General features: G+C 38.8%; 1 long non-coding RNA gene across 1 annotated transcript; it reads right to left on the bottom strand.

Moving 5' to 3' along the window:
- Positions 1 to 8217: 8217 nt before the first annotated feature.
- On the bottom strand, positions 8218 to 13831 carry LOC125338412. The gene is made up of 3 exons (XR_007208295.1): positions 13700 to 13831; positions 11919 to 12013; positions 8218 to 10870 (listed from the first exon to the last, which is right to left on the bottom strand). It is a non-coding gene; the product is annotated as an uncharacterized LOC125338412 (long non-coding RNA).
- Between the last annotated feature and the right edge of the window lie 1516 nt (positions 13832 to 15347).

Raw genomic sequence — 15347 nt, 5'->3', positions numbered from 1 at the left:
GCTATTGTCAGTATATTGGGTCAGAGACTCTGGCACAGGGCGAGTTTGATCATGGTACCTTGTAGTTACAGCCTACAATGAATGCCACTTGCCCAGAGATCCTTCTAGAGATGATGGAAAGAGATGAGCCCCTCCAAGATGTGATTCACTGCACCAAAGTAGAAGTATCATAATGCCAAACTGCTTCCCTACCTGCAATTAGCTCTTTCCCCATGGCTGTAGAAGAGTCCAGACAGTTAGTTGGACATTCAGTTTTCCAACAGACTACAGCGAGGTCAGAAGTAGACAGAAAACAGTACCTCTGGGAATTTCTGACTAGTTCACTCCCTACTGAGCACCCAGACATGAGGAGGACTGACCACATTTTGATACCAAAACATGATGTCTATGTTGGTGTTTGCCTGCATGCTCAGTGCTTTACTGCTCACTGTAGTCCATGGAGATCTAAGGAGCAGAGCCCAGGAGGGGATGCAGCTCCTCTTCCACAGACACCATCTGCACCATTTGCTGGCCTCTCATCAGTGCGTAACAAGAGTTTCATTTGTTGTAGCAAGAGCTCAAACACCCAGTGCACACACAGACACTGAAATTTAATGTGAGCTCAGTCTCACCCAACACGTGTGCAACAGTATGACCAAGGAGTAGCAAGTAAAATACGATCAGATATAAAATTTAACCCACTAGAAGCCAAAGAGTCCTTTAATTGTATATTTTGCTTCTTACCTAACCTTGACCTTTACTAAAAAAGTAGCATTAGAGTATTCAGGAAAAAACTTCCAGAGAATCAGGTTTAAGCGGTGCTGCGTGATAATATCTCATCCAGAAAATGCCCTTTCCCTAGCATCAGTTCAGTCTATAGGATAATTTCCAAAGAAGTTCTAGAAAAAAAACTATTTTCCAAAACATCAGTGCCATATTCTTCCGAATCATTTTGTCTTTCCTTCTTTCTCATTCATGCTGTGGATTCCTATGTCTTATTTGATGAGCTCAGGTGAAAGGCCAGCCAGAGAAAACACAGCCAAGCTGAAGCTGATACTACCTCTAAAAATCTTCAACAAAATCACTTGCAGTGAAGAAGAATCTCTATGACTGTAAATTACTGTAAAATCAATTGTAAAAAGAGGGAAAAGTTTTCAAATGTAAGCTTTGTCCAAATACCTGTCTTTCACCCATTTTTCCACCCCTTGCTCCATAGTTGGTGGCTATCATGTACTATTGGGCATAATTTTTTTCCAGATCAACATAAAACTATACCATGTCAGGTTTATTTCTATTACATAATTTTACTGTAAACAACATCTCAGATCATGTTGCTTGCCCCAGAATGGCATAGTGTGACTACACTACAAATGAGTGCTCCTCCCAAGAAGCTCATAGCAATATATATTATTTCCAGATGGAAGACCCACAGTGGCTTCATACAGCAATTTTCACAGTGTGAAAACAACAGCAAAATAGCATGGACTAATGAGAGCAAATATAAGTAGTCAGCATTGCCAGGAAAAGCCTATCGCTTGTGTTTGATTGATTTGGAACTGTTCACTGACATAGCTATTTTTTGACAGTGTGTGTTTCTTCTGTGCCATTTGGGTCTGAGGCAAGTAATATACCACGGTTGGGGTTTTTTTCCACTGAAAAGCATCTTTGCAAACACTGAAAGAAACAGGATGCTATAGATTGTAGGAAAATGAGTTTACAAGGGAGAGTGACTGCAAGTAGCAATTATCTCCACTAAGCTATTTGAAGAAAAAAGGAACAGGGGAGTGAGCCTTTGCAGACTGAAGCTGATGCTTTTGTGCTTGCCGTCCCAGCATTTCCTTCACCCCACTGGAGCTTGTGTTACATTTGGAGACAAAAGTCTGACTAGGCATGCCTCAGATAAATCTGCTCTCAGGTACCTCATGCTGCCACTGTTAAGCAGCAGAAAGTAATTACAGTAATTTCCTTGCAAGGGGTTGAAGCTTTCTGTATCATCGACTGAGTCAGAGGTGGTAACTCTTGGTGGAGGAAATACTGCATCTGGGGCGGTCCTGTGAGATGTGCATTGAGTACGGGTCACAGCAGGTTATTTTGACAGAGGAAAAACAAGGTGTTAGTGCCATCCTGCAAGGACTGCGCAGAAGAACCATCAGCCTTCAGGAGGTTTCATTTCACTCTCTACAGGATCAGGATTTCAGTCTCTGGACAAAAGCTACTGCTTTCAGGAAAGAGCCTTAGTTAGTGTTAGGACCTCCGTTAATGTGACACAATACTTTTTATCCAAGCAAAAAGGTTAACTCTTGCTGTACCGCAGCTCAGTTACCAGGACATAGTGATCTTTTAAAGTGAGTCATGGATGGCATGGTTGATAACTAAAGGGATTAGTGCCTTTACCCTCAAACTTGAAATGGAGATACAGTATCAGCTGACATTGGCCACGCACAATTGGCATTCCCTTTTCTAAGCTCAAACTTTCTGCAACCTGTGCTCCTGCTCCTTGGTCATTTGCCTTGCATTTATCTGAATTCACTAAAAGGGAACTTTGGGTGCCTTCAGGGATGTCAAATGGAGACCCGCCTGAGAGGCTGTAGGCCTGCCCTACCTACTGAGGATGAGGGGGGACACAGGTCTATGGGTATGTCCTTGCATGCCTGGGGCCAGTCAGGGCTTCTGAGCTCTCTGCCAAGGACCAGGCTGGAACCAGGGCCAGGTATTTAACAGGATGGTCCAGAAAAAAAATAGACTGTTTTAGACAGTCACACACTGCTGTGGCTATTGAACATCTCTCAGGGCTGAACCATGTTTGTAACCCTGCACTGTTCTACTTGTAAGTTCAGGCAAAGTGCTACCAGTAAATGAAGTCCTTCGTGATTTTCATTTTGTACCTCTGTAGAAATAATTTGTCTTCACCATAATATTTAAAAATTTAAGACATTGTAACTAATGAGTAACTCTGATTTAGTGTTATTAATGAAGATTCACATTGCTAAGAATGTATCTTCAAGAGAGAATGTAAAAAATGAATTATATTGTCCAGATTTTCTATCTATGTCTAATGTATGTTTATTTTGCTAACAAACTAAATGGTTTATGCCAGAGATAAAAATATTTGTTAGTTGTTGTTTCGATTTATGCTGTTATTTCCATTTCTTGTTTTCTTTCTCTCCATGTAGAACTCCAGGAGCACAAAAGCTTCAGCACAATATAGATGTTTTTGCAATTTTTGCTTACGGATACTGGAGAGAAAAATCTCCTTCATTACATCATAAAGGTTATTACAAAGAAAAAAAATATTGGTAGATTACAGACCTTGAATATTATGACCTTTTGTCCTTTATTCTGAGGAATTTAAATTCAGGAATGTCAGTTACAGTATTAATTAAACACAGTTTGAAAGGAAGCCTAGATTAATTAAGTAAATATCTGTCATGGCAAGTGAAAAGGGAATCCCAACCTGAATAGAAAAAATGGAGATTTTTTTAAAATGTTGGTATCTGTTGCAACCATGATAAAAACGAAATTTGCCTATAATCATGAGAGCTACTGAAGTCAGTATAATTGGAAAGAGGATGAATACACACTAAGAATGTTTTTAAAGAGTTTTGTTGATAGTAAAGCTTTTTGTGGTGTGATCTCAAGATAGTTATGCTACAAAAGCAATACTTTATACTGGAATATACTTTACCTTGTGCAAAGTCTTGTGATTGTAGATCAGTGCACCCACACAAGGCTGTTCAGGGTGTTCTATGGGGAAACCATCCAGCAATACTCCCACAATACATCATCTACCTGGAGGATAGCCTCCGGGAACACTGGATGCCCACCATAATAGGATGTGCTTTCGTAGGTAGATCTGTGAAGAAGTGATAGAAGGTAAACAGTAGCAGTGTACAAAAAAATTAGGTATTCAACCCAAGGAAGCAGACTGTGACAATGATGACTTCTCCATCTGTCTTCCTTTGATTAATATTATCACACTAAATGTTTTCTTGTCATTTGAAATCAATGGGAAAAACTCCAGGTTTTTTCTCTCCCTGCTCTGTATTTATGTCTAGCATTTTTCTGAGCAAGAATTTTAGTTCCTGTGGTTATATTCTTCTTAACGACTCAACTGGACAAAGTGTTTGCTCAGAAAGAGATATATGTGTGTCCAGCCATTCAATCTTTCATAGTAGGTTGAAGTGGAGAAGGAAGGCCATTGCAAAGGCAAGCACTGACCTTTACTTCCTAATGCTAGGTGAGGTAGCTGGCTAGTCTTATTCAGCTGAAAAATTAACAGCTCTAAGTTTTTTTAGTATTTCCATTTTAAAAACTTGATTTTCCAAGGTATTGGGCTGGAAAAAAAACCCAGTGAATATTGGAATGGAGCCCTTCTTATTGCCATCCCTTGCAGTGGTCCCTACAGAGCCACAGAGCCAGTGATCCTGGCTCTCAGGACACTGGCAGAGGGAAGGTGCCGGTTCCCATGGAGACTGTCTGCATTTCAGCACAAGGGGAAGGAAAGCCAGGAGGGATGGAGACAGAGGCACTGTGAAGAGCCAGAGTACCCTGCATGCTTTGCCGCCCGTGTTCATGTCCTCTTTGAGGGCCATCCTGTCTCTCCGGCAAAACAAAGCAGGGTGTCGGTCTCTTGCTCCCCACAACTGTGCTGGATTTGCCTGAGTGCATGTTCTCTGCAGCTGTGGTTCCCTGGAGTGGGTTATGCTCAGTCTTGCTTTTCCTAGTTAGTATGAGTCTCACCAAAAAATACTCAATTTACATACTAAATCTGGGGATAAATCTCATAAAAATTCCTTTTAGCTCCAGGTGTCATCACAAGACTTCTGTGAGGGCATCACTTGTACATAAATAAAGGACTGTTTAAGATTCCTCATTTTCTTTGTGTTAATGATCCATCTTTAATTAATGAACTTCTATTAAAATGAAGGAATTTATTGAATTAATGTTTTAAATTCAGTGGTTTATGTGTCTCTTACATTTTCTCTCATCGTTTTAATTAATATACAACAAATTGTGGGATATAAAATTCTAACATCTGAAAAAACATTTACATTAAGTATTTTGAAATTAACTTTTCCATATCTGGAAATGTGATAGCTGAAAATTATACTACAAAGAGTGTTTATTTTAAATGTTCTTATTTTTAATGGTTAGTCACTGTGGCCCAAAGACTTCATTTTACAGAACAGGAAATTGAAACATCATCAAGCTTAGGCTGTATTTGTGGAAGACACAGAAGTTACCTGGACTGTTTAAGTTTGAAACCTAGTTAGGAAGCTTAACTAAATCAAATTAGTTAGGAAAGTAAAGATGGAAGAGATGATGTGATTTAGCTTACTAGTCTGAGGCAGAACCAGATCCTTTGTGCAAGATATTACCTCTCTGTAAGGTCCTCAATGGAGGAGATTCTGTGCCCTCAGTAGTAACTGTCTGCCTGAATTTCAGTGCACTTATAGAGTCATAGAATGATGAAATGGCTGGAGTTGGAAAGAAGTCTCATTCCAACCCCTTTGCCATGAGCAGGGAACCTTACACTAGACCAGTTTGCTCAGAGACCCATCCAGCCTGTTCTTCCACACCTTTGGGGATGGGGAGTCTACAGCCTCTCTGGACAACCTGTTGCAGTGTCTCACCACCCTAAAAGAATTTCATCCTAATTCTAATCTAACACTGCCCTCCTTCAGTTTAAGGCCATTCCCCCTTGTCCTGTCACCACATGCCCTTGTGAAAAGTCCCTCTCTACCCCTCATGTAAGCCCCTCATCTTTAGGAATTTTCTATGTTGTTTCAAAGACAGAGTTGCAGTGAAATACTTGTCTTTAAACAATGGTATTCCTAGAACAGCTACCTCAAAGTCTTGTTGGAGAAGATAATCAAGGGAATACCTAAGTGTCATTCTGCCTAACTCTCTCAGGTTGCCAAGGCAGGCTGTACTAATGAAGGAGGGTGATGTTGAAGAAAAATGCAAGTGAAGGAAGGTGAATTCAGTAGAAATCTGAATCTTTATTCAAAAGTATTTTTCCTGAGTAGGAACAATTTCTACAGTACTGATTGCACAACTAAAATGGTGACAAGTATGGGACAGAATGGTAAGGGAAATAAGAGGGATTCTGAGAGCAGAAGGCAAATACTAAGATAAGCCAGAAAAAAACCCAAATCAAACCAGAACCAAAACCACAAATAACCCACACAATTTTTCTTTTTTAGACATCATCAATGATGGAGCTATAATGAAGAAGATAATCGGAAAGTCTACAGGAGGAGAAGTATATCTTTGGTATTCTTCCAGGCATTGCACAGGATCTGGTTCAAGATGCAGCAACAGGAGACAGGACACATTTTATCATAGTGACCGTCTCTGTAGGAAAGACAGAAACCAAAAAATCTGACATGGACATCTGTTAAAAATCAGGAACTGAACAAAGACAAGAGCACATCTTAGAAGAAGATTATTGACAATAGTGAAGAGAAGAAAAACTGTTGAAAGAACCATTAGGATCTTTAATGAGACCCAAATGGTGATTCAGAATCTATATACACTCTTGAAATACGGACTTCATAAAAACCAAACACATGCAGGAAACCAACTCAAATGTTAAAAAAGATACTGCTTGTTAAAAAGCACCTTCAAAAAGCACAAATAATTATAAAAGGTAGTGAATTCTGTATAAAATTGTATACAATCACAGTTACATGCCAGAAAAGATTTCCAGAAACAATTTACTAAATGGCTATAAAAAGTACAAAGCTTTTCAAATATCTGAAGAAGAAAGTCTCCCGGAGTCCGTGAAGTCAGTAGAAGATGGAAACGTAAAGTGGAACTGCAAAAACAATTTGCACAGAAAATCATCACTGTGCTTGAGGCAACTTTTCTAACTAAACTACTGGAAGTGTGACTTGCAATTTTCCAGGAGTTCAGCCTTCTAAACTTACAGTCACTACGTTGGAAATTCAGAATCTCTGCCTTACAGGTAATAATGAGCTAATGTTTTTACAAATGGCCATTACCCTTCAAGGTGATTGTTTCAAAATGCAACATCACAAGAAGATATGTGAATGCAGGAGATAATAGAGGTCTGTATTTTCCCATGGAAATGATAGGACTGAATTTAAGTTTGTTTTCATAGTTTTCAGCCACCTAGGTGCAAATAAGGAGGTTCATGTGTGTCCATAGGTATACACATTCCTCCTTGTAGCTCTTTATATTTCATTCCCAAGAAGACTTAATGGAAACTGCAGCTGGATACAGCTAATCAAAGTCTTGACATTTTATTTGCGCATGCTACATTATTTATTCAGTTAGTTATAGAACAGCACATCTACTTTTAATTCATATTTTTCTAAGCATCTAGTAAGAGATACCAGCAGTCCAAAAATGTATTACATTTGTTCCAATGGGATTCAAGGGTCAGTAAAAATAAAAATAGTAAGATCACTCCTTGAAAAAGACAGTTAATTACAGTTCTATGAAGAAGAACAAGACTGCAGAATAAGTACCTGCTATATTAGCACTCTAATTTCATATGTATCATGTAGGGTCCTTATGCATCTGGGCAAGAGTATTTCAGACTAAATTGTCTGGCATTAATTGGCAAAGATCCTGCTTTAAAACCAGCTCCCTCCCTAGAGTTATTTCTAACCCTTGGTTACCTGTTTTCCCTACCTTCATTTTATTTCCTTCTATAGGTTTACAGTATGTGATAAAAGCTCTTTCATCTGGTGTTGTTTAGCATCGTTATCTGACCTTGACTTTGATGATTTAGAACAGACAGACATGATCCTCAGAATACAGGCAAGAGGCAGAAATTTATTTTAAAAATCAGCAAGACTACGTTTTTGCTCTCAGGAAGGACTCTGGCTGCTCACATGTCACTGTCAGAAGTAAAATGAGGAGTCATATGGAGAGATTATTGTCCCTGATCTTTTTCCCAAATACTGCTCTGACACCAAAAGCTAAAGACTGCAGGCCCTAGAACCTTTCTGAGCCATCCCAGGTCAACCATTGCTCTCCCAAGCTGTTCCTGGGCAGATTTGGGAGATCCCATGTGTAAGAACATCTCTTAGCAGTGTGGTTGCAGTCAGAGATGGACTGTGTGGAGAATGTGGAGGCCATGCCAACTATGGAGCTAGCCTGAGGACATGGATAGCTCATCAAATCTGCATGGTAAGTGGCACAAAATACTAATAAATGCATGTAAACATTACATATACCTTCAAATTATGAAATCAGGCTTAAAGATAATCCCTCCTTCCCAAATAATGCACCTTTATTTTTCTCTTAGGTCCCGATTTCAAAGTTACAGATTTTACTTCCTGCAGAATTTTTCTCTAGTCACAGAAAACAGAAACTTGTTTATGCAATTCATAAATGCAAGCTGAGACTCTCACATAATTACAGGTCTCCAAACAATATGCACACAGGAGCTGCAGGGCTACACTGGATAATCAGTTTTAAGATAGAACAGCCTTTGAAACAAGCAGAGAATCTCATTACCCAGCTGCATAAATCCATGGTTCAGTCACATCTTGAACTGTCGTGGGCAGTTATCTTCCCCCAATCTCAGAAAATGCAGAATATAACTGGGAAAGATCACGAGCAGTGTGACAGGCATATTCAAAACTGTACTATTAAAAATATTATATCAAAAATATTCAAAAGCTGGAACTATTTTTGAAAATATGGGACCTTTAATAAGTAGACATTAGCTGGGAGTGAGGAGTAGGGAAAAGTGCCACATTAAAAAAAATGCACAGAGAGGTACCTTGGGAATGGCTGCTCACAGTCTCTGGCAAAGCAAGAACTACAAGTTAACAGCAGTAGCAGATGGCAGACTCAGAGAAAATGAAAGAAATTGATTTTTCACATTGCGCAGGTAAATACAGTTTTTTTCAAATGCAAAGCATCTACATGAGTTCAAAAGATGACTAAAAAAAAAAAATCAAAAGAAAAAAATGAGGGTTATTAATTACAAAGACACCATCTCAGACTCAAGGAGTCCCTGGGGCCAGAAAAATATTCTAAGGAAACATCATTATATTTTTGACCTTTTCTTTTTTACTTCTTCCAAGCATCTGCTTTTGTCTGCTTGGTGACAGGATATTAGGGAAAATGGATACATCCATCCCATGCTGTGAATACAAAACCTTTAGTTTGTGTTTTAGAACTGCCAAGAATCATGAAAATTAGAAATAATCAAAAATGCCCCTCAAGATTTTTTCCTCTGCATAACAACTCCAGAAGGTAAGATGTAGATTCTGGTTTAGTTTCCTCCCATTATTTCTATGAAAATCACAAAGTTCCCTCCTGGGCCCTGAGCCTTTTTCTTCCCAGAAAGCTCTGAACTTTGCTAGGGGACCCTTAAGTGACAGGGCAAGCTCAAGTGTAAAGGACATGCAAGATGTAAATCAGCTTTACAGTATTTCATCAGCAAGCCTTTGCATCTATGCTAGTGAATTTCTTCTGAGAGTGTCAGAGACTTCCTTGTTTACAAGGGCACTGCTAATTCCAGTACAAAGCTTACAAGAGCTCACTTTAAGCCATGCCACAGGTCCCAAACTAACTCATGAAACACGAGCACATCTCCCCTCCTCCTGCCTCGGCATAGGAATCCCAACCTCTGCCTTGGACCTGATGATTTTGTGAACTGAACAGCTCCTGCCACGATGCTAGGAGGCAAACTACCCTGTTACAGTCTGGTCCAAGCACACAGTTTTGGTTTTGGTTTTGGTTTTGTGAGGCAAATGGGACAAGAGCATTTGTATGAGGGAGAAAGAAGGCTGTGAAGGACAGACCTGATATTTTGTGGGCCAGCCTGGATAAAGGAAAAAACAAGGTCTGCCTCTGGACAAGTGGGCCGGGGGATCAACCTCAGAGGTGAAGCTTGTGTTTGGGGAAATTAGCAGTTATTCTGAATGAAGAGTAAGGCTAAGACACACATTTACACTGAGAGGTGTAAAATTAGGAAGTAGCATAAAATTTCTCATTTCTCTCTTTAATCAAAAGACTGCTTCATGACATTAAGGAGGCAATCAACCTACAAATGGTGTCTCGGAAGGAATAACTGCATGTTGTTCATGATAACAAGTGCATCTTCTATGAAAGATTGAAAGAGCAATCAATTGGCACACAAATATCTCTGCTGTTATTTGTAAAGGGAATTTACAGAATTAAGGCAATGTCTAGTATATCTGACATAAAAATTGGCAGTTATCTCAAAATATGTAACCTCTGGCTGGCAAGTAAGTACATAACATAGTGCTTAGCAGGGATCTCTATTCCAATACTTCCTCCATCACTTTGTAGTGCACAATTTGGCTTTCGGTATTGGGATACATATTGCTTCATTTAAAATTAAGTCTCCTGATTGTCTCAGTGGGTATCTCAGACAATATTTGAAGCAATTACGTCACTTGAAAAGCAGCATAGGAAAACAATGTTGTGCCACTTTATTTCTCTTCACAGATGTCCAAACAATGTTAAATGAATCAGAAGTGCCTTGCATTCAGAGCAACAATAAAAATTCAAAATCTCTCCAGCACAGCAAGAGCCATTGAACAATTATCAGGAGTCTTTCTGGCTAAATAAATATATTTTGCACTTCTGAAGCAATCCAACAGGAATGCACACCACCAAGAATAAAAAAACCCCAACCTTTAAAAGTGTTAACATGTCATATAATACAGATTATTCTATAATTATTTCAATATCTATTTTACAGTAGAGGTGTGTTTCTAAAATTTAGGACTTCCAATGCCATCCTATTTGGCCTGCATGGAAAATCACTCACACCTTCTTTAGGTTTTTTACTTGACATTTATCATTTTTGTTGCTTCGGTGTCCTCTGTCATTCTCCAGGTATCTGCTTGCTTAAAGTAGAGTCTGGAAATCATACCTAGGTCAAATTAAACACAAAGATAAGGAGATATTAAAACCTGACCTGACTCCACACATATTTAAGTTCAGTATAAGGAAGTATGTAAGTATCTGAGATGTGAATACTGGCAATAGTAATTGCAAGTGACACAAAAAGACCTGTGGAACAGATTTCTTGGGGAAATTTTTTTTTTTCCCTTCTTTATCCTTTCATATTCCTGTAATACTGCTTCTGAGATTGGGGGAACCACAATCAGCACAGTCTGAAAAAGTGAGATGAAGGTAAAGAGAGATATACCTAAAATGAAAATGGTGATACGAATAATCAGTGATGTCACATTGGACTCATACCAAATCAGAGAGGTGCCACCATCAAAGGTATGACTGGAACCTCAGCTCAGCATACTGTTAAAGCTAAATTTAACAAAATTAGTGATTGTCAGAATGAAGTGTCAGTGGATCATGGTTTATCTATGAAAAAGATAACCAAATGAAATTAAATTCAACCAAATTCAAAGGTATTTACTTGGTGCCTCATTCAGAGCATCTAAGTAGCAGTTTTACTGTAAGATAATATTCTATGATCAAGGTGTGGTTATGAATATGTTCACATTTTTTCCATCAAGGTTTTTATTTTTTTTCTGTAATTCTTGTTAATCAAGTAGAAATAAATTACCTATCTAATTTATTTCCTACTGTGTCTATTGCTTTCTTTTTCCTGGCATCTGTATAAGGACATAAGTACTCTAGAAAATTGCTCCTGTTGGAGGCTGGACTTCAGATGTACAAATTGAAGCTTTCAGGGCCAGTCTAACATGCAAAATGTGGTCTGATGGAAAATACAGGTAGAAGTACTATGTGGTGACTGGCACTGCTTAGCATTCATTTGGATTCCAAGCTGCAACGTAGAAATGGTGCAAAATTTGGATACACAACATTTATCAACACAATGAATAAAATGTAAGCATCTTCTCTTTTTTCTGTACAGTATGAAGGAAGAAAAAGTCCAAATCTTATTACAGAAGTAAAATCAAAGGCAATTGTCTCACAAATGGGTTGTTACTCACAAAGTATTTTCAGGAGTCATCTGAGAGATGGGAGCAAAAGTTCTAATTTTGTTTCCCTATTGCAATGGGCAGGCCACTTCTGTGCTCCCTTTTCCCTGTTTATAAAATAAGGACAGAGCAATAATGAGTTCTTAGGTTTTATGATTCCCTTAATGTTTGCATAGCACTTTATCAGGAGTAACATAAAAATAATAACTATGGGATGTATCACAGAAAACACAAATATCTCTATTTTCAGAATGTTGCCTTGTATTAGTTCTATATTTTCTTGAAAGATAACATGACCTTTAGGTAATAAGAAATAAATTACTAGGTAGCATACTAAGTCAAAATTTGGCATGAAATATTCTAAAAAAATCATTTCCATCCCAGGGGAAACAAAGGTATTTAAAAGATGCTTTTACAATAAAAATAAACTATTAAAAAGTTGGCAGAAATTCTCTGGGCATAATTGCAGCTGTGTTTGTTTCAAAATGCCTATTAAATCTGATTCACCAGGACTGTACTACTAGAGTGTCTCTGCCTATGGGAAAAGCCTAGGAAATAATTTAAACTACTTTAAATTGAAAATTTAGAGCTGTTGTAATTAATTGTGCATCATTAGAAACAGCTCAATTAAAAAAACCACGCAACAAAACAAAACAAGATTGTTTATAACATAACAGATAATTAGCAAACTGCTGCAGAATCCAAAGATTCTCCAGAATACATGTAGTACAAGAGAAAGAAAGAGAAAAAGGCATATCGCAGGCATAATCATGTTTGTATAGCAAACCTCAAATTTTCCATCGTATCTTTCAGTACTGAATCTTCCCTGCGGTTTAGTGGAGCCCATCCCCACCGGCTTTTACAACCCACAGTTAAACCTTTGTGAGTGTTACCTACACTTGGGCTGAAGAAAATTTGGAGAGATAAAACACCCTGGCTGCCCTCTGAGGAGGAGTTATGAGGATTCAGTTTGGGAGGCAGAATGATGAGGATGTACAAACTATAGATATAGCTGTGTTTAAGCCTCTTTTTTGTGATCAAGTAGTTTTTAAGATTAAATATGGGGTTTTCTGTGTGTCTTAGGATTGATAAGAAGTCTTAGCAAGTGCCACATCATGGTCATGCACTTGTGAGCCTGCACGGGGACCCTTAGAGAGAGTTTGATGTCTGTCCCAGGCCCACAAGGATGGCCATGTGTAAACTGGAATGGGACATCCTGTGCAGTGCTAAAAGGTCTTCTGCAAAGTAATGGCTAATTTTTTTTCTGTTTTCCAATCCATTACAACTGTATGCTCCTATCTTCTTGGTATTATCTTGATAATAAATAACTTACTTGTACTGGTGTTTTGTATGATCTTCTCCTAAAGCACATACACACATCTAGGACAAAATCTGTTGAGATTCCCATCAGCTAAAAAAATATTAGAGGCGCCTCATGTATCCTCCACCACTGGATGTTACAAAATTAAAAGGGGAAAATATCAAAGTATATGTTTGGAATTCTAGTAGAAAAATGTTACCCTTTAAAGCTTGAGTGGTCAGCACTGATAACACAGAGAAACTACTTAAGATCAGATTTGGCAAAAAAGGATTTCTGTCATACTGTCCACACACCTTGAAATCACACAAGTTCATAGAGCCTGATGAAGCTGGACCTTTATATTTAGTAGAAATCTAATGACATATGGGCTTTTTGCTCAGTTTTAGTTGTGTAGTCACTCAGCATAATCACATTATACTTGGGTATTTTGAAAATGTGGGAATCATTCTGCCAGAGCAAACGAATGACTTACATTCTGCATTGCATTGTCAGAAGCGACTTGCAGGAGTTATGCAGGGAAACTGATAGGACAGATGATCCTTCTCCTTTCTCTGGGTTTGTAATTTTCTCCTGTTAGGCAAAAAGCAGCTCCAGCATTGGTTGGGAAAAGCCTCTGTGCTGGAACAACAGAGCTTATGGTTATTTTGTTCATAACATAGTTTCTGCAATTTAAAAGAGAGCAATAGACCAAAGAGGAAAGTACAGTCAAACCGTGGCCAGCTGAAGTGAATAGACTCTGTCTGAATGGTAATTTAGAGACACCTTAGCACTGACTTTAGATGTGCTTCAAAAAAGTGTTGTTCATAAGGAGGAGATGCAATTAAATTAAATTCCTCTCCAACAATATTTTACAGCTAACTATTGTAAGTTTGTGAAAAGTGTCAGTGGAGATACTAACACATCTCCTGCCAATTTGAACTTCTCTTAAAAATTAAAATTTCTGTACATTTACACAGTATTATTCTGCTTCTGTATAGCAGCACTTTCTTTTCTATTCTAGAGGAGCTGTGTTCTATTATTCATGGCTAATTTTAATTACTGTATCTGTAATTTCAGCCACATCCTAATTTACCACATTGATTATCCATTAAGATCCTGTGAACTGTAAACTGTTATTTCCCTCTCTCCCTCAGCAATCATCTCAGTTATTCACTCAGTCTTCCCACTGCAGACTTTTCTATTCAGAGATGAAGTCGGTTGATTATTTATTTTTGTAGTAATAGTGTCCAAAACAGTTAATGTTCAGTTGACTGCACATTTTCCTCACCAGAACAGTGATGGTTTCAAACTGCACTATGCAAGAGCGAAAGTCTGTAGAGTGAGAGAAACTCAGTCTCTATGCTCATTCTCCTGCTTGCAAAAATATACTGGTTTTGATTGCATGGAAAGCCATACTCAGAGTCATGTTCCTTTCACAGCCATTTAAAGTCTGGGACGAGTGGTCTGTGCATGGATGTGTCAGTCCTCAGCAACCACAGTCACTGCTAAGGAAATTGTAGAAAAGCTGTCAAGTTTGGGGATTAAAACTGCTTGTTATTGATGACTGGGGAGGAAGACCATGCCTGTGAGACACATGAGCTGCTGCGGGTTTATTCTGCATTCCTACCCGCCCAAAGCTTGTTGCTCGCCTCTCCTGCTCTCCAGCCATGGCTCTCCACTGCAGCTCCAGCCTGGCCCTCTTGAAGGAAGAAGATAACCCCAAGCAGAAGGGATATGAGGTTGTTGCAGCCCCCCACAGGTTAAGCAGGCTCCCCACAAGCAGCGCAGCATGGGCTGTAGTGACTTGCTCAGACACAGACCTCTTCTGACTGCCCAATTTTTCAAAGTCTTGGTTCTAGGAGATATCTCCTTGCCTCACACCCAGGCCCTTAAAAAAATCTGACTCCCTCTTTCCTTGCAGAATGTACACACATTTTTCAAGACATCATTGCACCCTCTTCATTCATCCTTGGGAAACAGACTTGTCTTTCTTATACCTTCTGTTTTCTACTGTTCCTTTTCAGTAAAATTGCAGCTGCCAAAATTACAGTGTTTCCTCACCCATTCCTCTAACCATGTAATCCTTACATCCTGCTTCAATCTCCTCTCATAGCAGAGTATGTTCTTGACTTCTAAGGCTC

The sequence above is a fragment of the Corvus hawaiiensis genome, chromosome 26 (genome assembly GCF_020740725.1).
Source record: "Corvus hawaiiensis isolate bCorHaw1 chromosome 26, bCorHaw1.pri.cur, whole genome shotgun sequence".
NCBI classification, from domain to species: Eukaryota; Metazoa; Chordata; class Aves; order Passeriformes; family Corvidae; genus Corvus; species Corvus hawaiiensis.
This window is presented reverse-complemented; position numbering and strand designations above follow the sequence as displayed.